The sequence below is a fragment of the Bidens hawaiensis genome, unplaced genomic scaffold (genome assembly GCF_021521415.1).
Source record: "Bidens hawaiensis isolate Kalapana, Puna unplaced genomic scaffold, B.hawaiensis_p1.1 tig00017786_1, whole genome shotgun sequence".
NCBI lineage: Eukaryota > Viridiplantae > Streptophyta > Magnoliopsida > Asterales > Asteraceae > Bidens > Bidens hawaiensis.
The window spans coordinates 73979-83368 of NW_027492686.1; positions in this window are offsets into that span (position 1 = coordinate 73979).

The window sequence follows — 9390 nt, forward strand, 5'->3', positions numbered from 1 at the left end:
TACATGAGTAGATATAGAATTGTCACATGAAGAATAATATGTGTGGCCAAAACATTCTGATAGGTTTTCAAACATGGTCAAAGACCTTTTAGCCACACATTTAAGCCGAAGTGTGGAAAATCGCCCAGACCACATGTGTGGCCGAAGGTCGATATTCACGTAGTGTAGAACATGCAAGAATCACACATAAACATATATTGAATTGTGTTTTGAATAGATGTAGAAATAAAAATGAGTAATTTAAATAGGGAATACATGCCATCCCCAAAATTATAAAGGATGAAAAAGGGGGATATGTAAACTCACCTTAGAGAATAAGCAACCGAATAATATACGTTAAGGTTGGTAGGAGAATAGGCGTCGCGCTCAAGAGGTAGCAAGGTCAAATCCTAACAAGTGAAAAAACGGAAATACTACAAATTAACAAAGGGACTAAGAGAGAAACGAGAAATGAACTGGTATCGAGAGTATAACATATTTTATTTGAAGTTTATAATTAATAAAGATTACTTATAAATTAATATTGCATAAAATATAATTGTTTATAAAATATTCGTACTTTTAGTATTACCGCGATAACAATATTTATAAAAATACCATTTGTTTATAAATTACTTAGCCAAAATATAAAATAATATTATACACCTTATTTTATGTATTCTAAATAAACAACATAATATATATTACAAAAGCTCTTATAAACTTTTAATAATTAATTTACATAGATATATGTATATATATATATATATAGTTTTAACCGAGATTCGGAAAACAACGAGTTAATAAGATGGTTTTAATAAAACATAAATTATTTATCAATTATTAAGGTTTTAAATCATTATAATTTCTTATTTTAGCAAAATACCAAAAAAAGAAGGAAAAACGGGGTGGCAGGGGGTCGAACCTGTGACCTCCACCCCGGGATTCAAGTGTCTTAACCAGTTGCCGTACAGCGACATATGTTTAAGAAAACAGTTTTATGTAAATAAAAGAACATAGACAGATCATACCAGGTTCATAATCAAACCCTAACAACATCAATCGGTTAATCCGATTTTGTTTTAATAGATGTTAGGGCTTCTGATAAGAATTAAATTGCGAACCTACACATGTGTTCAATTACCTCTAACGAAGTCTAGATGTGGGTGAACAGAAGCTGGACCTGGCCGGCGGGGTTGGTGACGAACAGACAAGGAAACAGCGAGTTTAATTCAATTGATTAGAGGGGTTAAGATGGCGATGGTAAATGGATGGTGTGTGTCAATTTAATTGTACTATAGACAAGTATTTATATGGTTTCGGGGTCAACTGGGCCGTGGGTTGATTAGGTTGTAATTAGCTGTCAAATCGTTATGGTTTATTACAATTAGACTGTCAGTTAACGCGCTTATGGATCAAGGAATGATTTTGCATAATCAATTTTGTCAAATCCCTGACTATCCGGCTAATTTAGAGAGTGTTGACTTGGTCAAAATCGTGAAGGGGGGAGGGGTGACGATGTGTAACAGGGAAGAAGAAAGAGAGTTGGTAAGTTGGCATAACTGGTCCCTGTTCTATGGTGGTGGGTACAAAAGTTAATCAAAAGTGGATAAGGGTTGATTTTGTATAATCTTATAACTAAAATCCAATAAATAAACAATAATAATAAAATTTAAATGAGTCGGGATTCGGATTTGAAAAGTAACGAAAGTTACAGGATTCACAACTTTTGGAAATTTCGTCCCGAAATTAAATAAAACATAACATAAAGAAAGAAAGTAAGAGTCTAAGAAAGAAGTGATTTTTTTTTTACATATAAAAAAATAACACAGATCTTCAGGTGACCCAAATAACGCTACAAACGGAAGGCATGATAGGGACACTTATATATAGGACGTACCAGCGGCGTATCCACCATGCCCTTATAACATCGATATTTGTACCGTTAGCCAAAATCACGCTCGGTTCTGAGTTATGACACACAACCGTATTCACTATAAGTTCCATGCGAGGACTTTGATAATTATGCGTGCACTCATAATTATTTAGGTCGTCGCATGATACACATAGTTCGTCCCGTTATGCGGGTTTGAAAACGTGGGTAAAAGGAAAATTTTAAATCGATATCATTTGATCAAGATCAATGAACTAAAATTGAATGAAAATTGATGAACATAATTAACTAGTAAAATAATCCAAAAATGACGAAATAGTTGAAATTAACCATCGAGAGTAATAACAACAAATGAAATAAATAGATATAGGAAAATTTCGAATTATATAAGTAACTTACACATACGATGTAAAGAAAATACTTGAGATGACGAAAAAATTCACGCAATAATAAATAGGTTCACACAATAAACGAATCACATGACTTATGAATACAATAGTATATAAGGTTTGAAACCAAGATTATAAGATCGATGAGATGAGGTTAGAATGTGGTGAGTTTGGGGGGTAGTCATGTATTAAAATATCGAAATAAAATTTGTACATGTGACTCCTATTTGATAACTATGTACACCACATGTTCAAAGTCCCAATTTCCAGAACATTTGTAGTAAATCGGTCATAGGCAGTTTATGATACAAATACGGTACTATTAGATAACTATGCACATCACCATGCACATAGTCCCGATAAATAACCGGTCATAGACCACTTAAATCATGAAAATAAATTGTGTAACAATAAATAGTGCAATAAACGACAATATATGATTAAATAAGAGATTGAATACCATTATAAATAACTATAATTCTCATTCATAACAAAACTGGAGATTTAAGGAAGTCAATACATTAGATTTAAAAGAAAAGAACTAAATAAAATAAACGTCTTTTGCGTAGCATGTCTTCATTAAGGGTTAGGCTTAGACTTGGGAACCGTTGATGTAACACACTTTCCCTTGAGTAGCTTGGTCACTTGAGGCTGGTTGGTTGATTGGGGTTTGGTTGACTTGAATTGGTTGAATGGGTTGGACTTGAATTGCTTGGATGGGTTGAGCTTGGATTGGTTGAATTTGATTTATTTGGGCTTGGTAGGCTTGATATTGAGTGGTTTGAGTTGGGTAGGATAGAATTTGGTTCATGTGTGTGAGTCTTGGGCATGCATTTCAAAAATGGCTAGGGTCTCCACAATTGTAACAAGCTCTAATAGTTGAGGGTTCTTGAGTAAACGATTGAGTATAAGGTAAGGGTTGGATAAGAGGTGAGGTAAATGGTTGCATCAAAGGTTGGTTGCGTTCAAGACATGTGGTAACGAGGTGACCAAATTGATTGCAATAGGTGCATTGTCGACACTTTAGGTTAGGTGAATGGTGAAAGTTACACGTATCACATAATGGGTGGGGTCCTGTGTAGGGCTTCTTGGTGGGCTGGGCTTGCGATTGGGCCAGAACATAGTTTTGGGAATTGGACTTTTTTTTATTGTTGCGGTAATGAAGAGAGTTGTTGTGCTTGAAGGATTCGGTCTTAGGATACTCGGGTTTGGGAGATTTGGGCTTGGGTTCTTTGGTGGGCTCAGATGCAGACTTATCATTGGTCTTCTTGGAATTTTTCCGCGTCAAGGTTCCGGCCTTATCGTGGTTCTCGGGTAGGGTACCAGCTAGGGTGATGGCATTATGGAGCGTTTGAGGGTCACGACTTAAAACGGAGTCTTGGATTTCCATAGGCAAACCCGAGATGTACTTGTCTATTGCACGCTCAAGTGGAGTGACCATGTGGGGAATGAGAAGGCTCAGTTCATGGAAATGATCATTGTAGGCGATGTCATTACCACTTTCTTGTTTCAAATTCCAAAATTCCTCTTCCAACTTTCGAATCTCATGTTTCAGGCAGAACTTCTTGAGCATAAGTTTCTTGAGGTCATCCCATGGCAAGGCCATGGCAACCTCAGCGCCAAGCGTGCGCTTCTCACCATTCCACCAATTGAGGGCATTCTTCTTAAGCTTGCTCGAGGCGTAATTAGTTTTCTTGTCCTCGGGACATTCACATTGAAGGAATATGCTCTCCATTTCTTCGAACCATTGGAGGAGAACGGTAGCACCGTCGATACCGTGGTATTCGGGCGGTTGGCACTCTTGAATTGTTTGAGGGGGGTAAGCAATTGGGTTCGAAGTAGTGGATGATGAAGAAGCATTCACAGTTTGCAATTGAGAGATGGTTGTTGGGAGGGCTTCCACAATTCCCTTGGCGATGCGGGATGACATGCTACGGCCCGAGTTGCTGGTGCGACGGTTACGGTTGATAAGGCGGGAAGAAGACATGCTACAATGACGACACGTGAAAAATTTATTATGTTTTTGAAAAAAAAAGAAAAATTGTATAACTTGTGAAATTTCGAGTTTTGTGAAAATTCACGAGAATACAAAATAAAATTTAATGACTTTAACATAGGGTATTGATGAAATTGATAATTTGAGGGAAAAAAAAGTTCCATTCTTAACAAAATAACAAAAAAATTAGGGAAAAATCTCATAATTGATTTAAGAGTGTGATCGTCACATGACCACGTTTGATACAATGAGGGTAGCATATTCGGGTACGTTTGGTGTGATATGTTTTGGCTTAATAAGTTCCACACCCTTACCGAACACTCCAGGAAGGCAACCAGGTCTCGCGGTTGATTGAGATTTATGCGCATTGCACTTCCTTAGGATCGCAAGCCTTGGTGTCAAGGGTTCGGTAAACAAGTGTATCCCTCTTACAGTTACTACATATCCGTCCCACGAATCATCCACAAGGAGAGGGGAATGAAAATGTGGGATTTCTTAAGGAATTTCCCATTTTTTTAAATCGTCCTAAAGTTTTTGAAAACAATTTTGAGAGTGAGGCATAGCCTCGGATTAAGTGTGTGATTTTGTGTACAAGAATAATATTAAATCATTAAATAATATTTAAACTACTGCAATCAATAATATAATTCAGGGTGCAAACACGTAAAGGCATATCACGTATAGGGACCCTAAGCATGCTACTAGGCCGTTATATCTAACCACCTATCTTATAGCCTTCGGCTCTGATACCAATCTGTCACACCCCGACCAAAGGAGGAACATGCCGGGGCGTAACGTATTGAATGGAAAGTAGCTCAGAAGACACTAATTAAAGTGACAATAATTATTTAATTCATTAATATCAAAACAAGTACACAATTATAATAATCGAAACAATTACATCATATTTATTGTTTGGATAAATATCCTAAGGTAAAACTAAATTCTTCGATCTTGAACATTGTCAATTACTTGTACCTGTAGCATGTATAAAAATAAAGTTTGTCAACACGAATGTTGGTGAGAATACATAAGTTTTAGTTGAGATTTATATATATAGATAAATCACAATTCATATGTAAATGATGAGTATTACAATTCTTATGAATATGTAAACAATTAAATAGATGTGGACCCGTTCTTATTGATACGAAATCAAAGTACTTGGGTAAATGTATGATCATACTAGATGAGGATGAGATACCAACCACCAAACATAAAATAAACATTTAAGCACATAGAGCTTAATCATAGAACATGCAAGAATCACACATAAACATATATTGAATTGTGTTTTGAATAGATGTAGAAATAAAAATGAGTAATTTAAATAGGGTATACATGCCACCCCCAAAATTATAAAGGATGAAAAAGGGGGATATGTAAACTCACCTTAGAGAATAAGCAACCGAATAATATACGTTAAGATTGGTAGGAGAATAGGCGTCGCGCTCAAGAGGTAGCAAGGTCAAATCCTAACAAGTGTAATAACGGAAATACTACAAATTAACAAAGGGACTAAGAGAGAAACGAGAGATGAACTGGTATCGAGAGGATAACATATTTTATTTAAAGTTTATAATTAATAAAGATTACTTATAAATTAATATTGCATAAAATATAATTGTTTATAAAATATTTGTACTTCTAGTATTATCGCGATAACAATATTTATAAAAATACCATTTGTTTATAAATTACTTAGCCAAAATATAAAATAATATTATACACCTTAATTTATGTATTCTAAATAAACAACATAATATATATTACAAAAGCTCTTATAAACTTTTAATAATTAATTTACATAGATATGTATATATATATATATATAGTTTTAACCGAGATTCGGAAAACAACGAGTTAATAAGATGGTTTTAATAAAACATAAATTATTTATCAATTATTAAGGTTTTAAATCATTGTAATTTCTTATTTTAGCAAAATACCAAAAAAAGAAGGAAAAACGGGGTGGCAGGGAGTCGAACTTGTGACCTCCACCCCGGGATTCAAGTGTCTTAACCAGTTGCCCTACAGCGACATATGTTTAAGAAAACAGTTTCTGTAAATAAAAGAACATAGACAGATCATACCAGGTTCATAATCAAACCCTAACAACATCAATCAGTTAATCCGATTGATATTGTTTTAATAGATGTTAGGGCTTCTGATAAGCATTAGATTGCAAACCTACACATGTGTTCAATTACCTCTAACGAAGTCTAGATGTGGGTGAACAGAAGCTGGACCTGGCCGGCGGGTTTGGTGATGAACAGACAAGGAAACGGCGAGTTTAATTCAATTGATTAGAGGGGTTATAATGGCGATGGTAAATGGATGGTGTGTGTCAATTTAATTGTACTATAGACAAGTATTTATAGGGTTTCGGGGTCAACTGGGCCGCAGGTTGATTAGGTTATAATTAGCTGTCAAATCGTTATGGTTTACTACAATTAGACTGTCGGTTAACGGGTTTATGGATCAAGGAATGATTTTGCATAATCAATTTTGTCAAATCCCTGATTATCCGGCTAATTTAGAGTGTGTTAACTTGGTCAAAATCGTGAGGGGGGGGGGTGACGATGTGTAACAGGGAAGAAGAAAGAGAGTTGGTAAGTTGGCATAACTGGTCCTTGTTCTATGGTGGTGGGTACAAAAGTTAATCAAAAGTGGCTAAGGGTTGATTTTGTACAATCTTATAACTAAAATCCAATAAATAAATAATAATAAGAAAATTTAAACGAGTCGGGATTCGGATTTGAAAAGTAACGAATGTTACAAGAATCCCTCGAGCGCCCAATCCTTTCTCTTTCACAACCTTGGACGATTTTGTTGATCAAGCTCACATTCCGGCCACCGATGAAGACCAGTGTCTTTTTAGAGATCTAGATATTAGATTTCTAAAAGACTCGGGTTTACTACCTGCTGAAGCAATTATTAGGCCCTATGATCCCAAAGTGAAGGCTGACTTTTCCTCCAAAACCTGGATTTGCTTATTTCGTTACCCCTTTTCGATTGGCCTTTCATATCCGTTTTCCCCGCTTATCAAAGAGTTCTTTGACGTTACTGGATTCTCTTATTCCAAGTCATGCCGATGGTGTGGAGAGTCTTGGACACCGTAGATCGATTGACTAAGACCCATTGGTTGTCGATTGGTATACCTGAGATAGCTGTCGTCTATAATCTCCGTACACACGGGTCTTTCCGCTACTGCCTTCAATCCAAATCCCGCCGTCTTTACATGGTTCCCAAGGTGTCCATTAGTGACCCTGACTGGAAGAAAAAATTCTTTTTCGTCCATCGTGACTCTATTTCCGATGGAATGAACTTGCCTATTAAATGGGTTCACAAGGGTAGGAAATCTTTAGGATAGAATTTCTTTTGCAAATGTTTAGTGTTAATATGGTTTCTTTGTTGGCAGTTGTGTTTGAGGATTTGGTAAAGTATAGGAAGGATAGAAATAGAAGGCATAAGGCGTTGTTTAAGATTCCACCAGAGGATAGGGAGTTCTGGTTAGAAGAAGAAACGAGAGAGACAAGTGTAACTACTGCAAAGTCTGTTGAGAGCATGTCTTCTGGTAAGTTTTTTGGGTTTTTCATGAAATCCTTAGGATTTTACTTTCTTGGGAATAACTTGATAAGTTGTTGTATAGGGATGTCGAAGCCAAAGTCTTCTTTCAGCTTAGTTGATCTGGACGATCTCATTAAGGATAGGACCGTGGTAAAGCAAGAACACTCCAAGACCGCTTCTCCGATAGTGAGAGTTTCGACGACCCGTCAGAAAAGCGCTGCACAGAAGAAGAGGAAAGCCACTACTTCAGCCGAGACTGAGCCTTTTTCCGATATAAGCACTACTGACGCTGTGGAGAAGCTGCAAGCTCTTGCCAACTTTCTTGGGACAGTAAATACTTTCGTTTATCCTGAAAATAGTAAACTGCAGAAAACTTATGTTAATTTGGGGATAACAGAAAACTAAAGGTTACCGTCAGAGATCCCAGGATGCTGAGTTGGCTAAAAAAGATGCTGAGGCTAAGGTTGCCGATCTTCTGCATGCTACTGACATTAAGGATAAGCTGCTCAAAAAGAAGGATAAAGATATTTTGGATCTCAGAGCCTCATTTGAGTTGGAGAAGACTGAGTTCCTTGAAGAGGCCAAGAAGTGTGCAGCCACCACTATCCTGGAGTCGATGATCAAGATGTTAGAGGAAGTTCAAGCGAAAAGCTACACGATGAATTCCCGGAACTCTGTGGCTTGGATGAAGAAGCTGAAGATGCTGAGGGGTGAGAAGATTGAGGAAGACGATGTGGCGGGCACTTCTGAGGTGGTCAAGGAGGCTGGTGCTAGTGAAGAGGTGAAGGAAACCAAGGCTGGTGAGGTGACGGAGTCGGAGAAGAAGGAGGGCGACCAGGTTGAAGGTGATAAGGCTTAGGCCTGGTTTTCAAGTGGTTTTTATGTGTTTTTGATGGTTGTTGGACAATTTTTATTCTGTTTATGTAAGGATAATGTAGTATGGTTAGGATAACGGTTTGGGTGGAGAGATCCTGGTTCAAGACGAAGCCCAAACCTTTTATTTCCTGCTTTAAGACAATATGATGGTTCAGGTGGATGGGCTCTTTTTTGAGTGAAACCTAAATAATCCTTTTCCTGCACTTTTAATATTAGTAGAATAACCTTTTATGACTTATGTTGGTGTTTTATCTTCGTTCATGTTATCGAATTTTCACAATAAAGTTGATTTCATTAGAATTTAGAAATCGAAGTGAGATAAGAAACAAAATTTAGGTTTAAGTTAATGAACCATCATAAAGTCATAAAATTCATTAAATATAAGGAAATAAAGAACATTGCAAAATAGGAAGTCATAGCAGAATTATTTAGTAATCAACTTTGATAAGGTATAGACCACTTCGTCCTTGTTAACAAGATTACCTCTCAGGTTGTTCTTCTAATCATAAGGATATCCTGCAATATTATCCTGAGAATAATTTCAGAAATTCTGGTGACAAGGCCCAAATATACTGGCGACAAGGCCTAAACTGGCGACAAGGCCTAAACTGGCGACAAAGCCCTTGAGAAGAGGTGAAAACCCCTTAAACCTTAGGATTAAACTGGCGACATGGCCCTTGAGAAGA